Here is a 21,614-nt window from a genome sequence, read left to right as displayed (position 1 = left end):
GGACTACATCAAATTGAAAAGCTTCTGCACAGCCAAAGAAACTATTACACAAACCAAGAGACCCCTCAAAGAATGGGAGAAGATCTTCATATGCCATACATCAGACAAGAGATTAATCACCAAAATGTACAAAGAGCTCAGCAAAGTTAGCACCAAAAAAACAAATGACCCATCCAAAAATGAGCGGAGGATATGAACAGAACATTCATTACAGAAGAGATCCAGAAACCTAAGAAACACATGAAAAATTGTTCCAGCTCACTTGATTGTCAGAGAAATGCAAATAAAAACAACACTGAGATGCCATCTCACCCCTGGGAGGATGGCATACATCAAAACAAACAGCAGCAACAAATGCTGGAGAGGCTGTGGGGACAGAGGAACTTCTATACTGCTGGTGGGAATGTAAATTGTTCAAGCCTCTGTGGAGAGCAGTTTGGAGAACTTTCATAAGACTAGACATGGACCTTCCATATGACCCAGTAATTCCTCTCCTGGGTATATACCCCAAAGACTCCATACCACCCAACCAAAAAGATATTATTTGTACACTTATGCTCATGGCAGCAGAGTTCCTAATAGGTAAAACCTGGAAGCAACCTAGGTGCCCAACAACAGATGAGTGGCTGAGAAAACTGTGGTATATATACACAATAGAATACTATGCAGCTATTAAGAACAATGAATCCACCTTCTCTGACCCATCCTGGATGAAGTTAGAAGGAATTATGTTAAGTCAGCTAAGTCAGAAAGATAAAGATGAGTATGGGATGAGACAGGCTGGTAGTCTGGGTAGACCAGTCAATGCCCATGTTCAGCGGGGAAGCAATTATAGAAGCCAGACCTTCCATCTTGTGCATCCCACAATGACCTTGGGTCCATACTCCCAGTGGGATAAAGAATAGGAAAACTATTGGGGGGGGGGGGATGGGATACTATTAGGGGAGGGGATGGGAATTTGGAGTTGTACCCCTCTTATCCTATGATTTTGTTAATGTCTCCTTTTTTAAACAAAAAAAAAAAAATAAGAAGTCTTTACAGAACCTGAAATATGTTCTAGTTATTTTGAGAATCCAAATATAAAAATTTCAGTTTTCTATTAAATTTCACTATAAAAGTCTACTTCCATAAAGAGATTGTAATCCTCATCATGGAATATCTGTGTATAAAAATTTACATGTAGGTATGAGTGTATAATATATATTGTTTTACACATGCCTAAAAAGATGTAGATGAAACATATGTTTTTTTCTAAAATAGAAATTATTGTAGTTATCAGATATATTTAATTTAAAAATAAATGATGTTGGTCATGTGCACATTTTTATTATAATAGTATTAACTTGAATTAATAATACTTTTCTGTGTCTTCTCAATCTACTGTAAGGACTGAGTAATTCAGTAGATCCTTATATTGGAATGTAAAATAAATACTTAATTATTTGCATACTATATTACTCTGTTATTTTAGAAATATGTTTAAAGTTGGTTAACCATTTTAGGATTATTTTACAAATAAATTAATTTGTCTGAATTAGATTTTTTTCAGACATATGATTAATTCATAGGCTTTTGAGAACATCTAAATTGTATTTTCAGATCATCAAAATTTAAGCTATAAATAATGAGATTGATCAGAAAACCATTTCTCTAGAGGTTTGTCAAAGTTTGAGGCATATAAAGCCCGTTATGATTTTTTCTTTTCTTCTTTTAGACAGAGATTGAGACATAGAGGCAGAGCATGAATGAAACCACAACTACTTTCAGTTCTGTGGGGGTCAGTCTGGGTTGCGCACATGGCAAATAAAATTTTTTCAAAGTAATTTTTATTTTAAATTTGGTACACCAGAAAACATCCTAAATTTGTAGATAAATTTCATTTTCTCATTTTTAAGAATAATGAAGTAGCCAAAGTAATTTTTAGCTGATCCATCTTTTCTTCCTTTTATAATAGATCTTTTACCCACCCCATAAAGCCATCAATGGCACTACCTTAAAATAAATTCAGATACTAGCCATTTCTTTTTCCTCTTGGCTTTGAAATGAAACAAATTTCTCCCTATAACATAAATTTCGTGTAATTAGAAAACACTGGTATCTAACTTTGCATTGTTTTGTTTTCTGGCTAATTTCATCCAAGTCTGACTATCTGAAATTACAAGATTGAAAACATGCTCTGATTTCTTTATGAGCTAGAAAATTTAGTTAATTACTGCTTTAGTTTTATTTCTTCTTCTTCTTCTTCTTTTTTTTTTTTTTTTTACAATGCTTTTTAAAAGTTAAAGGGAGTAGGTGGAGTTTACTTGTGAAATATATTTGGAAGAGAACACATCATGATTTTGAACTGTTCATGAAATATATCAATCCAGGTGCTATAAATCTAATCACTTTTTAGTGAACTGTTGGTACAATTGTATTATCAACGAAAATATATTTCCCTATTTGTATAGCAAAGTGATACTAGCACTAAACTAGTTACATAAACCTTAAAGTCTGATAATATTTTATCTAATATGTTAATATATATTTATTTTATGAAATTTGGTATATATTTATATTGATTATATACAATTTTTTATAACATTTTAATAAGCTGGCTATGTGACATTCACAGAATACTTTCAGGGGATAGGAAGCCTTTTCTGGGGTAGTAAGATGGCTCCTCTGGACAGACAGTTTTCCTCATTCATCGTGCCCAAGACATTGGTTCTAGCCTGCCCTCATAGTATTGGAGGAAGCTTTAGTGCTGTGATGTCTTTCTCTGTGTCTATATGAAAATGTCACCCAGAGCAATGAAGACCCAGTAATGAGGAAAAAAAGTCTTTTAAAAAACATTCATTTTTTATGATTCTTATTTATAAAATGGAAACACTGACAAGACACTAGGATAAGAGGCGTATAGTTCCACATAATTCCCACCACCAGAACTCTGTATCCCATCTCCTCCCTTGATAGTTTTCCTATTCTTTATCCCTCTGGGAGTATGGACCCAGGGTCATTATGGGGTACAGAAGGTGGAAGGTCTGGCTTCTGAAATTGCTTCCCTGCTGAACATGGGCATTGACAGGTCGATCCATACTGCCAGCCTGTCTCTCTCTTTCCCTAGTGGGACGGGGTCTGGGGAGGCAGGGTTCCAGGACATATTGGTGGGTTCATCTGCCCAGGGAAGTCCGGCTGGCATCGTGGTAGCATCTGGAACCTGGTGGTGGAACATTCCAGTTTGAAGCAGCCTCCTTTCAGAACTCAAGCCAGGTTCTGTCTCTGAGTTGCCATCTTCATAAAGCAAAAAAACATTTATTTTAATGAGAGAGAAGAGAGAGAGAGAGAGAGGGAGGGAGAGAGAGAGAGAGATGGAGAAAGCCAGAGCAATGTTTAGCTCTGGTTTATACTCGTGCTAGGAATTGAACCTATATCCTCAGAGACTCAGGCATGAAAGTTTTTTGCACAATCATTATGCTATCTTCCCAGCTCTAAAAATAGTATTTACTATCAACATACTCTTTCAGTCATAGCATATTCAACTGACTGGAAAAATTGAGAAGTGAGAGAAAATGGAAAATTTATTAAGTTGAATTCTCTTATGTTTCCTTTTTTTCACCTGCTGAGTTTGTTTAATTTCTGTAAGATATGGTTAGGTTTTTTTTTCTTCAAAGGAATATGAATAGAACAATTGTTTAGTACAAAGAAAAGTATATATATAGTGCTTCTAATGAACATTTATATATACTTAAATATAACCATCTGTGCTGCATTCTTTAGGTCAGATAATATTTCCTTGCAGTGCTTTCTAGTACTGCAATAGAGACCCTCAGATTCTCTTTATTTTCCTTATTTACACAATGGAGAGACTGTGAGCTCTGAAACCCAGCCCAAGAGGGTTAGGAGGATACAGTTTTGCCTTGGGTATAAAAGACAGAGAAGGGTGAAAGGGGCATGTTGCTGCCTGACTACCATTGTTGCAAAAGAATAAGCACTTTGCTTCAACTTCTAATCTTCTACCTTGACAAGTGATTTTAATTGGATTTCATTTACAACATTTACTCATTCCATAAAATGAAATATGCTGCTGTCCTAGCAGCTGATTTATTTTGGTTATCTTTAACAGTAATGCTTACCTCTACTAAATCAATTGAAAAAAAATGTTGATTGTAACAATGACAAAACCAAATAATATGGGTACAGTAGTCTGGTTCATGGATTTCTAATATTAATATTTTAGCCCCCAAAGTTGTCATATATTAAGTCCATAAGATAAAGTAATATATTTATAAGTCAAAATATTATGTAACCATGATTAAGGTGATCTCTAATAACTTTGAAATTCTGTTTATTTGAAGAAATGCAAAACTATAACAAAGGAGATAGTTTGTAAGGTTTTACTAATAGCCTCTTCTTGTTTTAATTTGCATTTCTTTGTGTCTGGAAGATAGCTTAATGGTTATGCAAAGCATCTCATGCCTGAGGCTCTGAAGTTCCAGGTTCAGTCCTAGAGCCATCATAAACCAGAGATAAGCAATGCTTTGGTTAAAATTAAAAATTAAGTAAGTAAATAGCATATTTAGAAAAATGACACATATGTTGTAGAACATCTGTTCAAATCCAGCCAATCTTGGTCTTTGGGGCTAAGTTACTGTTAGACTGTCTTTCTCATTTTTAATCAGGTTTTCTTATTGTTCAGTTTTAAGGATCTTTGTTTATTTTGGATAAATAGAATTTATAAAATGGTATTTTACAAATATTGTATTCCAATCAATAACTTAATTATTTTCATTCTCTTGACTGTGTCTTTCACAGTGCGGAAGTTTTAATTCTAATGAATTATAACTTATCAGTTATTATTATTACTTCATGGATTGTGCCTTTGATATTGTATCTAAGTCATTGCTGGAGTCTGGGAGAATATAGTAGACTGGTGACTGTGTATTCATAAAAATCAAATAAAGTTTTTAAAAGAGTAAAATGTAAAATTCTTGGGAGTTGGGCAGTAGCACAGCAAGTCAAGCGCACGTGGCACCAAGCGCAACGACCTGCATAAGGATCCTGGTTCAAGCCCCCCACTCCCCACCTGCAGGGGAGTCACTTCACAACGGTGAAGCAGGTCTGCAGGTGTCTATCTTTCTCTCCCCCTCTCTGTCTTCCCCTCCTGTCTCCATTTCTCTCTGTCCTAGCCAACGACGACATCAATAACAACAACAATAATAACTACAACGGCAACACAAGGGAATAAATATATAAATAAATATTTAAAAATGTAAAATTCTTGATCACTATTTCTGAATATATAATTAGCCAGTTTTCAAAGGCACCTGATAAGATTTGAATGCAATTTGTCCGAATAATATTTAAGAGCTGCTCTATAAATACTTTCCTTTTTAATATTTTAATTATATATTGGATAGAGAAAGAGAAAAATAAGAGGGAAAGGGTAGAGAGGGAGGGAGACAGAGAGACACATACAGCAATGTTTCACCACTTACAAAACTTTCCCTCTGCAAGTGGGTCTTGAACCTGGATCCCTATGCATTGTAACGTGCACTCAACTGGGTACTTCACCATTGAGCCTCTAGATACTTTTTTTTAGTTTCATTTTTGTCACTTGGGGCAGCGGCAGGATGCAGAAAAAGGATGTTTGGAGCAGAAAGGGAACTCAATCCTTTATTTGTGCTGGCACCTCAGAGTTGGGTGAAAGAACAGCAGATTGGGCCACGTGGAGGTAACAAAAATGGCCGCCTCAAGCAGCAACCTTCCCTGCGTCTAATCACTGAAGTGAAAGGCGGGCAAGAGAGTGAGGTGCAGAAGAAGAAGGGCTTTTATAGGAATAGCTCTCGTGAGAATGAGAATGGGGAAGAGTAACCATAGCACTCCAGGGTAGGATAATAACTCTGACAGGAATGGAAGGGGGAGGAGTAACCAAAGCACTCTAACTATCTCAGGGAATTGACAATGCCCTGAGGGCACAACATGGTGGAACAGGCTCTCTGAGAATGTCCCAACTCTCGAGGGAACTAGCAATAGCCTGAGGGGGCAACATGGCGGTTGTGACTGCATCTGCACAATTTCCCAGCACATTTTTGTTCATCAAAATTTTTGTTAAATAACAAGACATTTATTTGGATAGGACAGAGAGAAATTGAGAAGAGAGGAAAAGATCGAGATGGGGAGAGAAAGACAGACACCTATAGGCCTGCTTCGCTGCTTGTGAAGGGACCCGCCTGCAGGTGGGGAGCCAGGGGCTTGAACTGGGATTCTTACATCAGTCCTTGCATTTTGTACTTTGTGCACTTAACCCGGTGTGCTACCACCTGCCCCCCTATTCTGGAGTCTTGATATCACCAGTTCTGCTAGTGAAAATTAAGGAGAGCTGGAAAATGATCGCAGATATAGTGGGATTTTCATTCTATTATGAATATTGCAGAATGCTAGTTTAAGCTACCCAGAAGACTAGTCAGCCATAGTTTGATTATGACCAGATTTTCTTCCAGAAACAGTTTTCTGAATTTGTTCCAGCATTTGGATCACTGATAAATGAAGTCATAGGTACTATTTATTTGGAAATTTTTTAGAGGGAATGTTGCCAGTGTGATGTCATAACTAACCTCAAAGCTTTGATTGGGACTCTGTGCTGGTCTTTGTGCCAGGATGAGTAAGTTGCTAAGTGTCCTCCAGACAATTGAACACATTGACCTAGTATATGGTGCTATTTAATGTTGATCAGATGAGTGTTAGAGAATGCCTGCCAGAGGCAATAGTTTGTTTCATCAGAGTTACTGATGAGTCATTCTTCCCAATAGATGGTGGAGATCCCAGACTCATTGTCTCTTAAGACCGCTCCTGTTTAATGAATATTAAGCCACTTCATCAGCAAGTAGGAAATCTATACTCCTGAGTTTTTGTTTCTTATTAATTAAAGGCCACTGGGTCTAGACTCTAGTAGTTAATTAGTAACATTCCATAGTCCAAAGTATATATCAATATAAGTGTTCTTTAGAAGTACTATAGCTTCTTGCATACAAAAAGTGGTAAAATAGGCATTTTGCTTTTCTAAATCACTCTGAAAAGGAATCTTGATTAGAAATGTCAGAACATGCTAGGTATTATTACACACACACACACACATATATATATTTTTTTTTTTCATCAGAAAATAGCCCAGTCCCCTGCAGCACCATAAGCCAGAGCAGAAGAATGCTCTGGTTTAAAAAAAAAAAAAAAAGAAAGAAAGAAAGAAAAGAAAAGAAAGAAAGGAAGAAAGAAAGAAAATAACCCCCCCAAATTTTCTTCAGATAAATGTTATTTCTATTACAGTAAACATCACTAGGCTTATGGATAACTGCTTTTATCTTGCAATTATTTATAGATGATATGCTATAGGGGATACCTTTCCCTTGCAAAAATTAATGCTGTTTTTTTCTGACTATCTTGCAATGGTAGTATTCTGCCCTTCACTAAATATACTAAAAACTTTTCAAAATCTGTACATGCTTTTATCTTCAAACTTACTTTTTAGAAATCTGACACTAAAAGGACTTCTTGACTGAAAAAAAAATGGATTAAAAATCATAAACTACCTTTTTCCCTACAATCTCACTTTCAAAACTTGACAATGAGTGGTTTCAAATAATAATGCCAGTCTTGATTCAGTTGTGTTTTTTTATTGAAAGTTTTATAAATCTTTTTGAAAATTGACTTTTGAAAATAGTACATTAAATCAGAATGGCTGCTATACAAATATGTAACACAAAACCCCTTAAGAGGTCTGTGGGGAAGACAAATCGAAACTTTACATATTTTCAAAACTTGTAAGCATTTTACTATAAGTATAGTTTTCCACTATTTCATAAACCTCATTATTTTATGATTATTATTCTATATTTAGTTATAAGAACATTACCCAGATATATGTCCATAAATAAATTAAAATATAGATCGACAAGTGTGAATTTTAATTTTAATGGAGTAGCCTTTCTAATTGAACTATTATGTGACTGATTATAGTGACAAAAAAAAAGGTGAGGTGTTTGGCAAGAAATCTTGAAGAAGTTGAATTTTGGCAGAGATTTGGAGGAGAGAGACAAATTTGGATTAGAAAATAGAAATGCCATTCAAACTGAATAAACTGACAGATAATTAAGCATATCCAAGATACTAAATATTATTATTAAAGGTATAAACAAGTCTCCTTCTGTTCTATATAATTCTTAGCATAGAATCAGAAGTATAATGAAGCATCACAGGAAGTGGCACAGTGACCAGAGCACTAGACTTGAAAACAAAACAAGTCAAACTAAAGGTCCTGAGTTTGACCCTTAGCATCTCATGTATTGGAGTGGTTTTCTAGTTCTCTCACTAATGAACTATTTACACACACACACACACACACACACACACACACACACACACACACACACACTTAATTAAAAAACAAGTGAGTTGAAGTGTTTTTGTTTGTTTGAAACCAGGGTTAGCAATAGAACTCAGTGCCTACATGGCTCCAACATTCCTGGTAGCTTTTTTTTTTTTTCTTCCTTAAAAATTTTTTTTTAATATTTATTTATTTTCCCTTTTGTTGCCTTTTGTTGTTGTTATTGATGTCATTGTTAGAGAGAAATGGAGAGAGGAGGGGTGAAGCAGGTATGCAGGTGTCTATCTTTCTCTCCCCCTCCCTAACTTCCCCTCCTCTCTCCATTTCTCTCTGTTCCCATCATGAAGGGTCTTTGTCTCCCAGAATGTCTAATTTTAATTACATTTTTTTGTTTGTTTTTAAACACCATTCACACCCAAAAGACTGTGTTCCATCCTATCCTCTCGCTCCAGTGAAGGTGAACATCTACCCTCACCCTCATTACATTACATTTTATTACACAACTTGATCACCAATAGACACTGGTTAATCTCTATTGTTCCAAACAATTTTGACTGACAAAAGAGATAATAATGTCCAAAGTATGGGGTATTAGGTTAGGTTAAATAATTTATATTTGTCTTTTTTCTTTTATACGATATTTCTTAGGCAAAAACTTTAGTAGTTATTTAAGGTAAAATTTTCTTAATATCTAAATTATGATTGACCAAGCTTCTCCACCACACTAGTATTTTTATGGCTAGATTATTAGCATATATAATTAAATTGACTATTTTAAAAGAATGATAAATTGAATATATATGTATATTTTATTTATAAAAAGGAAACTTTGACAAACCCATAGGATAGGAGGGGTACAACTCCATATAATTCCTACCACCAGAACTCTGTATCTCATCCCCTCCCTTGATAGCTTTCCTATTCTTTTTTTTAAATTTTTTCTATTATCTTTATTTATTTATTGGATACAGACAGTCATAAATCAAGCAGAAGGGAGAAACAAAGAGGGAAAGAAACAGAAAGACACCTGCAATCCTGCTTTACCTCTTGCAAAGCTTTCCCCCTGCAGGTGGGGATCAGGGGCTTGAACATGTGTCCTTGCACATTGCAACACGACATTCAACCAGGTGCGCAACCTCCCAGCCCAGCTTTCCTATTCTTTAACCTTCTGGGAGTATGGACCCAAGGTCAATATGGGATGCAGAAGGTGGAAGGTCTGGCTTCTGTAATTGCTTCCCCACTGAACATGGGTGTTGGCAGATCAAACCATACTCCCAGCCTGTCTCTCTCTTTCCCTAGTGGGGTGGGATTCTGGGGAATTGGAGCTCCAGGACACATTGGTGGGGTTGTCTTTCCAGGGAAGTCTGGTTGGCATGATGGCAGCATCTGGATCCTGTTGGCTGAAAAGAGAGTTAACATATAAATCTAGACAAGTTGTTGACTAATCATGAACCTAAAGGCTGGAATAGTACAGATGAAGAGTTGTGGGTCTCTGGTAGATAGCTAGTAGGACTACTTTAGTTGTATTCCAAAGGGCTCGTGACTATACTAGTTCTTTTTTTTTTTTTCTTTTCTGAGCCTGAAATCTGATATGTGTGTGGATCCAAGTTATTGTCTGTGGAGATGATGTCATGGCTGGAAAAAGGACCAGAAAGCTGGATCAGGGAAGAGAGTAGTTCCCAAATATGGGAAAGGTGTATAAATATTGTTGTCTATAAACCCCATCGATCTGATATGATCTGGGGCCCATAATTAGCTTAGGAGCCTATGTGACCTCTGCATCCCTCTCTAGATCTGAGCTCACATTCTGTGGTCATGAGTAGGAATGTTCCAAGCTGCGCCAAAATCAAGACCATCTTCCTCCCATGGAGTATAGAATATTTTCTCTAGCTTCCTTTCAGAGGATGGAACATTCTCTGCCACTGATCCAAGTTGAGGGCAAGGTCCTATAGGGGCCCACAAAGTAATCTATTGTGTTGTTCCTGATAGAGATGGCCTGTAACAATGGAGAGAGGGATATATTTGAGGTCTAGGCCCATAATGTCTGTTTGGGAATCTCAGAACTCAGAATTAGGGCCCCAGCTGATGGAGAGAATACATATATTCTTAGAATTTATTCTTAGAATTCTAACAGCCATTTATTCTCTCCAGAGCTATCTAAGCTGTCTAAGGTTTTATTTTTTTTTATTTTTTTATTTTTTTTTTTAATTTTTTATTTAAGAAAGGATTAGTGAACAAAAACATAAGGTAGAAGGGGTACAACTCCACACAATTCCCACCACCCAATCCCCATAATCCCCCCCCTCCCATGGTAGCTTTCCCATTCTCTAGCCCTCTGGGAGCATGGACCCAGGGTCGTTGAGGGTTGCAGAAGGTAGAAGGTCTGGCTTCTGTAATTGCTTCCCCGCTGAACATGGGCGTTGACTGATCGGTCCATACTCCCAGTCTGCCTCTCTCTTTCCCTAGTAAGGTGTGTCTCTGGGGAAGCTGAGCTCCAGGACACATTGGTGGGGTCTTCAATCCAGGGAAGCCTGGCCAGCATCCTGGTGGTATCTGGAACCTGGTGATTGAAAAGAGAGTTAACATATGAGGCCAAACAATTTGTTGAGCAATCATGGATCCCAAGCTTGGAATAGTGGAGAGGAAGTGTTAGGGAGGTACTCACTGCAAACTCTAGTGTACTTCTGCTTTCAGGTATATATTTTGCAGTAGTTTATGGATACGTGTGCACATAAGCTCTCTCTCACAGAAACTGGTGTATATCTAGATTATGGGACTTTGTTAGAAAGTGAACTACCTGAGATGAAATTAGAGTGTACTATAAAAGGAAAGGTCTCACCCGAGTAATGAAGTTGAAGGGTTGTCATTCCACACGTGAAGTCTAAGGTTTTAAGAGAGTCAACATGCCAAAGACTTAACCTATGGTCTGTGCATTAAAAAGTTTTAGACATTCAATCAATTTTTCCCCTCTCATATTAATTAAATAGTGATTTATATGACTAGAAATTAATAGGAATGTATATAAACACCATTACCACTACCAAAAGACTATCCCATCCCATCCTCCATCCCCCACCCCCACTGAAGCTGAACTTCCACCCTCACACTCAACCCAGAGATTTTTACTTTGGTGCCCTACTCCAAATTCACTCTAAATCTTCTTTGAGTTTACCTTTTTGTTCTCCTTTCTCAACTTCTATTTATGAGTGGGATCATCCCATACTCATCTTTCTATTAATGACTTAGCTCACTTAAACATTAAACATTCCTTCTAGCTCTATTCAAGATGGGTCAGGGAAGGTAGGTTCAATGTTCTTCATAACTATGTGGTATTCCATTGTGTATATACACCACAACTTTCTCAGCCACTCATCTGATGTTGGGCACCTGGGTTGCTTCCAGGTTTTAGCTATTATGAATTTTGCTGCTGTGAACCTAGGTGTTGGGCTGCGACATGGAGGAGAGAGAGAGGAGATCCAGAGTGGAGAGGGAACACAGTTCTTTATTCGTGCAGGGACCTCAAAGTTGGCTCAGAGCACAGCAGTTTGGGCCATGTGGAGCTAGCAAAAATGGCCACCTCCTGCTACACACAGCACCCTTCCCTGCATCCATTTCACCGAGGTGAAAAGCGGGCAAGAGAGAGAGAGGCGGAAGCAGGAGGGCTTTATAGGGCAAAAACAAGGAGTGACGAGTCAGGACAGGATTGGTTGGGAAAGGCACTTTGAGAATATTGTATTAACTCTCATGGGAACTGGCAATAACCTGAGGGGACAACATGGCAGCTGTGACTGCATCTGCACAATTTCCCAGCATCTCCCACTTTCATCTAATGGCCACAGTATAGGAAATTTAGAGTGGAGCAGACTTAAATGTTTTTAAGGAATGCCATGCTCAGGTGGGAAGATGTAGGACATTTTTGTGGGGGAGGGAACACTTAAATGGCCGCCAACCTTGTGAGATTAATGTGTCCCCCCTGTGCTCAACCCCTATGTAGAGAAAGAGAGACTTACCTGGAGGGACTCATAGGTTAAGCTCTGCCAGGCTCCACCATCTCTTCACAATTTTTCTACATCTTTCCCTATCTTTCTATCTAGTTATCGCATTAAGATGGGTCAATGTCTATAAAAGACTTCATCTGTGACAGAGAAATAGTAGTGTAGGTGTGAGTAGAAACCTTTTGGGCATAAACCTGAATGCTATAACAAAACAGGAAGGGACAATAGGAGAGCAGTAAGAGCCAGTGTGATGCCAAGGGAAGGCTGTTGGGCAAGGGGGCGTTTCCTGTCTCTGGGGGTGTCTCCTGCATCTGGGGGCATCTTATGCCTCTGGTGGCAGGGCCTAGTAATGGGGGGGTGTTTCTTGCCTCAAAAGACAGGACCTGCAGGCGGGAGGGCGTGGCCTGCCAAGCAGAGGGGCTATTTGGCATTGTATAGTCCTCAAGGCAATAGGCTGCAAAGTCCATGAACTACTGCGGGTCAGTCTTTGAAAAACTAGCAGCGTGAAGGGAAGGAAGCTGTTGTAAAATTGTGTGACGTGTTCAAAGGGTATACCAGCAAGTCCAATAGAAGTTTCAGTCCAAAGTAGGCCACTAGGGGAAGAAATACCAGGGGATGAAACACTGCACATCTATCTCCATGGGGAACAGCCACTGGAATTCTGCTTTTCTGTAGAAAGTGAGGTGGAACTGCCAAAAGGTGACAGGCAAAGCAGAAGCAGGAAGGGCAGACAGGCATTAAGAAAGTTCTGTCCTTGGAGTCTGTGAACCAGGTTCTTCAGATCATGTCAGATCATATCATGAGTTTCAGGGGTGTGTCACTGTAGTCGTACCGTCTAGTGGACGATGTCAGAATGTGCAGGGGTCCAGATGGTTTTTCCCAGGATTCCTGTGAAAGAAACACAAACAGTCTGCTTCCCATGGTTAGCAGGGCATCTGATTTGAATTTTTTATAGAAAAAGAGGTTTGGTGCTTTAGCCAACTGAATATTGGGGGATGTATCTCCCCTTATTTCTATCTTTACTTAATTTGGCCTAGGTTTTGATGGGTCTTCTCAACAACCATTTGTCTTTGGGGCTAGTAAGGGATGTCTGTGGCATGGGTGATGTTATAAAGGGAAAAATCTTTAAATTGTTGGCTGACAAAGGCAAGACTATACTGGCAAGATGAGATATACCAGTTAAGTGTAGAAAATTATGTGAATGTTGTTAATTCACATAAGTTGTACATGGAGGAACTTCTTATAGTTTAGTGCTTTACCTATGAGCATATGCTTCTTCATGTGAAGGCTTTGATATAGTTGTAGTCAATTAATTGTGAAAAACAAACTTTTAACAAGTCAGAAGTTTACTATAATTGATAACTCAAGGACTATAATTGGTTTAAGTATCTTTATAATTTTGTTTAAAGGTTTATCTAATGTGACCTCCTATAGCAGTCTCTACAACAGGATATTCAGACTGACTTTAGTTAAGATATATATTGATTTTTTTACTGTGGACTATAAACAGACTCAGGCTACTTAGAGAGTTAACACATGTTAGTGACAATGGTTTTAACATTTACAGTGTCAGATTGATGCCAGATCTATTGTGGATTAATTTCCACAAGATTAGCTTACAAGGGCACTTTTGGGGGCCCTCCCAAAATATCCTGTATAGAGAATTTGTATTTTAGTTTTGGGTATGTATTGTCACGTTAAATATTTAGACTTTTACCTTAAACAGTTACTTTTAGCAAATTAATTTTACCTTGCCTGGTAATAATGTAGCTTCAAGGTTACACTTTTAACTGTTAAGTTAATGTTTACCAAACTTGAAACATACTCATAAACATTTAGTTATAACACACAGGAGGAGAAAAACTTTTGTTATGAAAACATATCATTTTAAAAACAAATTTAGATCTGTCTTTACTCACACTACGTGCTTTACATTTATAACAAGACTTATATATAAAAAAATCAAAAGAGGAAAAAACAAATTTTTTGGATTGTTTCTGGATGTTTCCAGAAACCATGGCTGCATCCAGCATTTTTATATAAAATCAATTAAGTTTCAAGTACTCTGAGCAAAATTGCTCATACAAAAATTTTTGTTCATCCTACACACTCACTCACAAAACAAAACTGGCCAGTCATAGCATAAGATATTCAAAGAAGGGATAGGAGAGAGGGCTCTGTGAACCAGATTTTTCAGAGTCCACCATGTCGTATTATGGGTCCTGGGGTGCATCCAGCATCTAGTCCTCTTGCAGTATTTCTTGTTCCTCAGGGATAGCAGCTCCATCATGTGGGTATTGTCAGACATGGCGGGCAGGAACCCAGACAGATTTGGAGTAATTCTGTAAAAAAACACATGTGAAACCCCTCCCCCATGGTCAATAGGGGTCAGGCCCTTTCCAAATTTTATCTAGTGGGTCTTTCCATTTGACCTTAATATCTGGGAGGGTGGATGGTGTTTGCCAATGAAGAATAATAGGAGGTAGGTTCTAGTTTTTGTAAATATTAAAGAGATTTAATGTAGTTAAGGCTTTTGCTAGCTGAATATTGGGGGTACATTCCCCCTTTATTTAATTGAGCCTTAAGGGTTTGATGGGCCTTCTCGACAATGCCTTGTCCCTGTGGATTATAGGGAATGCCTGCGGTATGAGTAATGTTCCAGAGGGAACAAAAATCTTTAAATTTATTGCTGGTAAATGTGAATCCATTGTCAGTTTTCAGTTGAAAAGGTAATCCCATTACAGCAAAACAGGAGAGCATATGGCTTATAAGCCTTTTAGAGCTTTCTCCCATCTGAGCTGTCACCCACATAAATTTAGAAAAGGTATCAATTGAGACAAACACATATTTTTGTTTGCCAAAATTTGGTATGTGGGTGACATCGATTTGCCAAAGAGCATTGACTTTTAAACCTCGGGATTTAACCCCAAGAGTTTGAATAGCAGGTGTTTTTATGAGACTTGCACAGGAAGAACATGTAGCAAGGATATGTTTCAACTGTGGTAAAGGAACATCAGGAAATTGAGCTCGAAGGCCTTTAAGATTAACATGGGTTAGGGAATGAAAGTCAGCAGGATCAGAGACAGAGACTAGGAGAGTTCCTGTGGAGGCAAGGCGGTCAGCTGCAGCATTCCCTTCAGACAGGGAACCAGGAAGAGGGCTGTGGGAACGAAGGTGTTGAATATACAGTGGTTGGGTTCGAGAACAGAGCACAGAGGCGATTTGAATCAAGAGAGGGGAAAGTGGGTTGTCATCAATTTTCACATAAGAACGAGCAAGCCATGGAAGTAAGTTAACAGTATACACACTGTCAGAAAAAAGGTTGAAGGATTCTGGTACAGCTTTTAATGCAAGGAAAACAGCATAAAGTTCTTTGTACTGAGGGGAATTCTCAGGAAGCTCAGTAAAGAGAGGTTTAAGAGATTGTTTGTCTGGTTAATATATAAGGGCAGCATCTCCCCTTTTTTCTGCCATCAGTGTAGACTGTAGGAGCAGAGGGAATTGGATCCCTAGAGAAAATGAATCCCATCCTCCTTCACTGCCTTCCTGAGTTCTCTGAATTCTTTGGAGGAGTATGGATGCCACACCTGAGGGTTTTGTCTATTGGGGGTCACATTTACCGGGAAGGTGTGGATTTGGTTTGATGACGTGGGGGAAGGAGTCATGGAAGTGGAAGCTGCTGGGGTGGCGGCTGTTAGAGCTGCCGGAAGAGAACTCTTGGGGCAAACTGTAGAGGAATTAGGGTGGTTAAGCACCGAAAATATCTCTTTTAACTCTTGTATCTCAGCCTCAAGGTCTCTTAATGATGAAGTATCAGCAGAAGGCTTAGGGTGTTTAAGCGCCGAGAACATATCCTTTAACTCTTGTATCTCAGCCTCAAGGTATCTTAACCTTTTGGCAGGACACATTATACATATCCTGAGAGTTGCAAACATAGCCAATAGAACCCACGGTGCAGCTCCAATTAAAGCGTCTCTGAGACAGAGAGCTTGTCCCGTGAGAAAAGAATAGAATGTCTGGGACGCCTCCTCGTAAAGCAGAAAAAATTTCATGGTGGGGGAAAACGCGGGGCCACAGAGTCAGGCAGCTGCCACTTACCTGTGTCTGGGCAGCTTTTCTGGACCTCAGGCTGGGCCACCCAGCGGGGTGTGAGTTCGGGACACATTGGGCACCAGGTGAGCTGCACCGCGGAGAAGAAAGAGAGGAGATCCGGAGCGAAGAGGGAACACAAATCTTTATTTGCGCTAGCACCTCAGAGTTGTGTGAGAGAGAAGCAGCTTGGGTCATGTGGAGGTAGCAAAAATGGCCGCCTCACGCAGCAACCTTCCCTGCGTCTAACCACCAAAGTGAAGGGCTGGCAAGAGAGAGAGGTGCAGGAGAAGAACGGCTTTTATGGGAGTAGCTCTCGCGAGAATGGGAAGGGGGAGGAGTAACCATAGCACTCCAGGGTAGGATAATAACTCTCGTGAGAATGGGAAGGGGGAGGAGTAACCAAAGCACTTCAACTATTGCGGGGAATTGACAATGCCCTGAGGGCACAACATGGCAGAACAGGCATTCGGAGAATGTCCCAACTCTCGTAGGAACTAGCAATAGCCTGAGGGGACAACATGGCAGATGTGACTGCATCTGCACAATTTCCCAGCACTCGTTACTGAATCACTAATTAAAAAGATATAACTGATCTTGGTTCCATATTCCCAGAGGGTTAAAGAATAGGAAAGCTATCAGAGGAGGGGATGGGATATGGAGTTCTGGTGGTGGGAATTGGTGGATTTATACCCCTCTTATCCTATGGTTTTCTCAATGTTTCCTTTTTATAAATTTTAAAAAAGAAACAAAAAATACTATAGATAAAAAAATAAAAATAAAATAAGATATAACTATGAAAAAATACAAGAAGATAAGTATAGTAATGGGGAAAAAAGAAAAAAAATGGTTTTCATGTGTCAGTAAGTGTTCTGTAAACTATTAATATTACCTTAATAAAAACAAAATTAGAATAGAAATATAGCCAAATTTCACGGTTAGTACCACCCTCCACTACAAATTCAGAGCTAATATAGAACCTTGCTTGTGACTCTGACCCTTTTGTTGGTCATTGTTTTACTGTATTTGGCAGATTCAAGATCTCTCAAAATGTGTTTATCAAGACACACCAAGGAAAAAAGGGTTATATGATCACAAATAATTTGGAAAATCCTGTATACCTTATCTCCCCTCAAGTCAAGAGCCCCCCACCTTCTCGGAGGATGATTAATAAGCAGTGAAGCTGGTCTATAGATGTCTATCTTTCCCTATGTCTCCATGTCTATCACCATGGACGTTCTAAACTCTATGAAGGGGAGTCAGGTGGTAGCACAGCAGGTTAAGTGTACTTGGTGCAAGGTGCAAGGACCAGAATAGGAACCCAGTTTGAGCCTCCAACTCCCCACCTGGAGAGGAGTCACTTTACAGGTGGTGAATAAGGTCTCTCCCTCTCTTTCTCTCCCCTCTCTGTCTTCCTCTCCTCTCTCGATTTCTCTCTGTCATATCCAACAATGACAACAACTTCCCTCCCTCTAGGAGTGTGGACCACAATTCTTTTGGGGGTACAGAAAAAGAAAGGAGTTCTGACTTCTATAATTGCTTCTTTGTTGGACATGGCTGTTGGCCTGATGACCAGACCCCAGCCTGTCTCCATCTTTCCCTAGTAGGTAAGGGCTCTAGAAGGTGAGGTTATCAGATATGTTGGCATCTCTCTATCTCCCTCTCCTCCCTTTTTTTTCTCTGTCCTATCAAATAAAAATAAAAAAAAAGAAAGAGAGAAGGAAAGATAGAAAGGAATAGAAAAAGGAAGAATGAAAGGAAGAAAGAAAAGAAAGAAAGAAAAGAGGGAAGGAAGGAAGGAAGGAAGAAAATGTTGTGGAGTCAAGGCAAGGAAGACAAGTCAAGACCAAGGTCCACATTTTGAGTCTTTATATCCCTGCTGGGGACTGAATGACAGCAAAGTGCTGTGTACAGAGCAGTAATGGCTCATCTCACACAGCTGGTTTCAATGGCAGAAACCACAATGCAGCAAGCAAGCTGATTACAGAGGCTACTATAGGCGGTTCTTTTTTGAACCATTTTTGGGGAACCATCAAGTATCCCCAGGCTTCCACACCCTCTTTCTTAAGGGTATTTTGGGAATACATTGTTAAATTTAGTGGGTAAGAACTTTCATGGAACTGGTGGGGTCTCTGGGGTGTCAGGATGGCATTAGCCAGGTCAAGGACTTTGCATTTCATAAATAAAAAAATAATAAAAGAATTCAGTGCTGCTGTCACCAGAGAATCTAGGTCAGTATGACTCTCCCTAGAGAGAAGACCAAGAGGGAATATATCCACTTGCAGGGAAAAATCAGCCTTCTATTATTTACCATATGTTTTTCAGGTGAGTTTAAGAAACTGTGTTGCTATGGTATAGTCATTATTTGCTTTCAGGCAATTTTTTTGTTGTTATTGTCGTTGCTGTTGTTGTTGGATAAGACAGAGAGAATTCAAGAGAGGAGGGCAAGACAGAGAGGGGGAGAGAAAGACACCTGTTTCACCACCTGTGAAGTGACTATCTCTGCAGGAGGGAAGCCAGGGGCTCGAATTGGGATCCTTTCGCTAATCCCTGAGCTTCATGTATTGTGTGCTACCACCAGACTCACATACTACATTTAAAGTCCAGAATTTGGGGGTTGGCTGGTGACACAGCCAGTTAAACATACAAACACGATCATGCACAAGGGCCCAGTTCAAGCCCTTGACTCCACAAAAAAAAATAAATAAATAATAAATAGTAAAATGGAAATCAGCTAACACTAAATACTGCTCATGGTTAAACCAACAAACAAAAAATCACGACATTTAGTTCAGTCTAAGTTTGGATTTGTGTGACTTAGTACTGTGTTCTCTGGTTGAGTTCAGCAGCCCATGTCTGGCTTTGCACAGAGGTCATAACCTGTCCCTTGTCTTTATGGGAATAAATGTTTTGATGTATATCAAATGTTGACATGACTCAGAGAGTTCTCGCAGCAATCTCCCTGATGACCCATGGTGTGAAGTGTTCACAGTGGTGTTGAATCTTGAGTTTTTTCACTGTCTTTCCTCTGCACAGAGTGGAGGAGAAGTTTCTAGGTGCTGGAAAAAAAAATTCTGCACGATATAAGTTGGTGGGAATGTGCCAAGTGATATCCATGATTTTATGGGACATGATCTCAGAGCTGACTCAATGAATGAAGTAGCACTTCCCAAGTCATCAGAATACATGTGCTACGTTATAAGTGTACTCTGTGCTGCAACTTCCTGGCCCATGTAGAGCGAGAATCAGACACCTGATAGAGCCGTGTATGCAACTTGTGTCAGGGGAAGAACTCTCTACATTCAATTAGTTCCTCACCTGGTGATTCTGTGACCCCAGAGATGTCACAGATGTTGGCGATTGTTGTATAAAATACTGAGCTATTTACCCTGAACCTTCTCTCTTTGTTTCCTTATCTGAATGAAAAGGCAGCACAGATTGGTGAATTGGTGAAAACATGAATGAGGCACTGATGAATGAGAAACACAAACCTTAAATCAGTTTGAGAAGTGTTCTCATTTTGTTATCAGAGCTACTATTGTTGGGACGAAGTCCCAGCATGACTGCATCCCATGACCAGTACGTTATTTTTCCCGAATGTGAGGAGAGAGAGAGACTAAGGAATTTAGTCCCATATCACCCATTGTGAAGCTTTGCCCTTGCAGGTGCTCTGATGTTCAAGGCCCAGGACTAAAACCTGGTCATCAAACATGGCAAGCCCATGTCCCACCTGAGGATCTCTCTCTGGCCCTCTTATTTTGCTTTATTAGATTATATCCTAAGTATTTCTATTTCTATACCCTCAAAGGTTTCCTTCCATAACTTCATTCTTTTTAAAATGGTTGCATACAAAATATTCAGGTTTTGTAGACTAACCCAGAATTGAGAATACTAGAAAATTCTTTAGGTTACAGTAGTTTTCATGTGGACTTTTGTTGTTGTTGTTGTTTCCAGGGTTATCATGGGGCTTGGTGTGGGCACTATGAAACCACTGCTCTTGGCAAGCAATTTTTTCCATTTTATTGAATATGAGAGAGAGTAATTAAGAGAGGAGGGGAAAGATAAAGAGGGAAAAAGAGAGAGATCTGCAGACCTGCTTCACTGCTTGTGAAGTGTCCTACCTGCAGCTGGGGAGGAGGGCCTCAAACCTGGATCCTTGCACGGGTCCTTGTACTTAGTAATATGTCCACTTAGCCGGGTGGGCCACCACCCGGCCATGGGTGTGTACTTATTTATTTTTATGTAATTTTTTTATTTATAAACATGAAACATTGACTAAACCATAGGATAAGAGGGGTACAACTTCACACATTTCCAACATAAAAAAGATAATTAATAATTTCCTTCATTTGGTTGTTTGATATTAGCACACTAAATACTCAGAGGTTATAGACTAGCCCTGCATCTAACTACTTGAAAATTCCTTAGGTTACAATAGTTTATTGTGTGAGTGTGTGTGTGTGTGTGTAATTATTTTTAAAAGGCTTATGAATCCTTCAAGACAGGGCTATTTGTATAGTAAGAATTCCATTGTTTCAGCACTGGGTGGTAACGCATTGGGCTAAATGCACATGGCCCAAAGCAAAAGGACCAGTGGAAGGATCCCAGTTCTAGGCCTGGCTTCCACCTGCATGGGGGTGGTGAAGCAGGTCTGCAGGTATCTATCTTTCTCTCCTCCTCTCTGTCTTCCCCTTTTCTCACAACAGCTCACTTACCTGTCCAACTGCAACAAAACAACAACAACAACAGTGCACATGGCCAACAAAAGGGAATAAATGGCCTCAATTAGCAGGGGATACATAGTGTAGGCAGCAAACCCCTGTGATAACCCTGGAGGCAAAAAAAAAAAAAATTAATTGGTTTATGGGTTGCTTTACCATTCCAGATGAGATGCACACACCCTCCAGATGTTCACTGTCCAGCTATTGAGGGCCAAGGAGGACCCCAGGGCAGGCAAGTGGATAGTGGGACTGAACCTACAGTTGGAGAGAAGCTGAGGAGGGACTTCTGGGTGGGCAGATGGAGCAGAGGGGATGCTCTGTGCAGAGTCTCCTGTGAAGGCTGACATGCTCTGTGACTCCTGATTGAGGCTTGCACACAGCAGCCTGGCTGTGCTGAAGACCATGGAGTGCTCAGACTACCTCAGAACACACAAACACTTTATTTGA

The 21,614-nt window shown here is 39.4% G+C and overlaps 1 protein-coding gene across 4 annotated transcripts in view; it reads left to right on the top strand.

Moving 5' to 3' along the window:
• The window catches only part of IMMP2L (inner mitochondrial membrane peptidase subunit 2), a 777,851-nt gene that overhangs the window by 710,613 nt on the left and 45,624 nt on the right, over window positions 1–21,614 (top strand). The window lies entirely within an intron of this gene.

This window comes from Erinaceus europaeus, chromosome 8, assembly GCF_950295315.1.
Source record: "Erinaceus europaeus chromosome 8, mEriEur2.1, whole genome shotgun sequence".
NCBI classification, from domain to species: Eukaryota; Metazoa; Chordata; class Mammalia; order Eulipotyphla; family Erinaceidae; genus Erinaceus; species Erinaceus europaeus.
The sequence above is the reverse complement of the archived record's forward strand: the minus strand, read 5'-3'. Positions and strand labels throughout refer to the sequence as shown.